This window comes from Penaeus chinensis, chromosome 40 (assembly GCF_019202785.1).
Source record: "Penaeus chinensis breed Huanghai No. 1 chromosome 40, ASM1920278v2, whole genome shotgun sequence".
Classification (NCBI taxonomy): domain Eukaryota; kingdom Metazoa; phylum Arthropoda; class Malacostraca; order Decapoda; family Penaeidae; genus Penaeus; species Penaeus chinensis.
In genome coordinates this window covers 5,041,976-5,044,475 of record NC_061858.1, presented here as the reverse complement: position 1 = coordinate 5,044,475, position 2,500 = coordinate 5,041,976, and the positions used below count along the sequence as shown (strand labels likewise).

Here is a 2,500-nt window from a genome sequence, read left to right as displayed (position 1 = left end):
ATCGATATAAATTTTCCCGCCAATTCAAGGAATAAGGAAATCACCCAAGATCGGTTACTACTGATAAACTCCTTGCCAGCTGAGCACATGTGGACCCATCTGAATGGAACAAAATTCACATAAACATGCATGGGACAGAACGTACATCCATGGTGGTTGGGTTAAAGTTTTCAATGGCTATAATCTATAGAAAAAAACTGAATGTCCAGAATGTTTTGGTAAAGTTTCAGTGGATGCCGAACTTCAAGGTAAAGGCCAAAGGGAATGAATACTTTGAAGAAAATTATGACCCTTGTATATGTATATACCTGCACAAATTGCAAATGAATATATGTAACAACAAAAAAGACTGAACAATTTTGTGCAAAATGCTCATCCGGTTTAAACTGTGAAGATAAGTACTGCACTGACTGCATATCTCTTTATTGCAATTGATAATCCATGTATTATTGTGCAGTAGTGAAAATTACCATTTTGTAATTATCAATGCAAGTATTTTAAATTTAATTAATCTCTCTATTCCATATAATGTTTATACTGAAAATCTCACTAAAACTATTACACTCAGTCAGTATATATGACATGCAATCCAGTGATACCTACATAGGTGGGTAGACCCAGTGAAATGGTAAATGCCATTATTTGAAAATTGGAGTAATCAGTAGATATAATTTACACAACCACACTAAACTTGGGAAATTCTGAGGACACTGTCACAAAGAGAGAGAAAAAAAAAATTCACTGATATGAAATAATCTGAGGCAAGAAATATTGTAAAAAATTAAGGAAATAGGTTGCAACAAAGGTCTTGCATTCCATGATGAGCAAGTGGGAGTTCAGGGGCAATAAATAAGGAACTGGGTTGGGGTCCTGGGGCCAAGTCCAAAGGCTAGAGAGGTTCTTGGTTCATATGGTCTTTGTGAGTTCCCAGGAGTGCCCCCTAGGACTTTGTCTCAGATTGGTGCAGTCATCATGTAATCATTTACCGAGTAATCTACTGTTACTGGAATATTTTCCTGTTTATGCTCCAACTTTTCCTAAATGAAGTGACTATATTTATTGTAACATAATGCGATGTCTACAGACTAATTTTATGGGAGTTCTGGTCGAGGGTGCGCAGTGTGAAATTCTCGCTCTATCCACAGCAAGGTTGAGCCCATGACCGAAAAGCAGGAGCGCATGATGCTGAGTCTGTCTGATGTGCTCTCCTGCTGTGCATATGTGGAGGATTCTTTGTTTTCTTGCATTGTGGTTGGGGGCAGCTGCCCCCCAGGAGAGGGGTTGCAGACAATATATCGATTGATTTGGTGCTATAATTACAGCAGAAATTCCGAATTCTAAGCGCGACTAGCACTACTGTTAAAATAATCAATAGGCATTGCTTTACAATACCATAAACGTAGCTACAGCCTTTCCGAAAATGTTACAACCGCGGCCAACAGTCTTGGTATAGTTGGTTTCCAAAGACTAACACTGATAGCCAACAGGCAGTATAAGTTTTCCATCAATACCAAATTCGTCACTACTGAGTACTACTCTCTTTGTATAGACTCAATTACCCCCCATACTTGCCCGCTTTACATTCTATCCACCATTTTCCGGAGCCGCCAATACGTTCACTGCCGATCGTTTGCAATGGAAACAGATGCAGAACTCATTCGAAACTGACCAAATCTCGGCGAAAACTGATACCATTTTCCCCTAAAATAATTAGTGATTGCGTCTCCTTCCAAATTTAACCCCGACAAGATAGACCAAGATTTACCGTCTCAATACCCATTCTTCCTTTGGTATATCACTAATCACAAGAAGGGAATGTTCAAATTTACAGCACTGCAAGCAAGGTAAGGTAATTATACTATATAAAAGAGAGAAAACAGAAAGAAAATAATGTCTTCCACCTTTCTCGTAGGTCTCTCAGCTGATCCTCAAAGACCGACGGAGTTTTACGAATAAGTGCTTTTTATTCCCGCTTTTATTTTAATGGCATTTTTAAAGAGTATGCTTGTGCTTTAGATATTTTTTTACGATAATAGTAGAAACAAATATAAGTATTTTTTATATATTACGTTAGTTTTGAAAGCTATATACGGAGATTGTGATTTGAGAGTATTTTTAAAGCCGCTTTCATTTCAAGAATAGTTTTAGTATTTTATTGTGCTTTTAGTAAGTATCAATTGAAGCAGTATAAATTATTATGAATATTCAGTGAAGTCATGATTTTTTAAAATTAAATTATAATTTTACTAGATCTGACGTGTTCTTATACACACAAACTCTCTCTCTCTCATACACACAGACACACACACACACACACACATATATGTGTGTGCGTGTGTGTGTGTGTGTGTTTCTTATCTATTTGTTTCATTACGGGAGAAAAGCTAAGCTCATATGGTCCCGTCTGCTAAATTATCCTATATCTTTTTAAACTGTTGCACATTTTTGGCACACACGCTTCAATAGTTCTGTTTGAAAAACTGAACTTCTTGACATCTTT

The 2,500-nt window shown here is 36.9% G+C and overlaps 1 protein-coding gene across 1 annotated transcript in view; it reads right to left on the bottom strand.

The window, feature by feature from the left end:
- LOC125047316 (NADH dehydrogenase [ubiquinone] 1 beta subcomplex subunit 3-like) overlaps positions 1 to 1,949 on the bottom strand; it is a 6,879-nt gene extending 4,930 nt beyond the window's left edge. Inside the window, exon 1 of the mRNA XM_047645569.1 lies at positions 1,902 to 1,949. The gene's annotated coding sequence lies outside the window, so the exon portion shown is untranslated. The remainder of the gene's footprint in view (positions 1 to 1,901) is intronic.
- Positions 1,950 to 2,500: the final 551 nt, after the last annotated feature.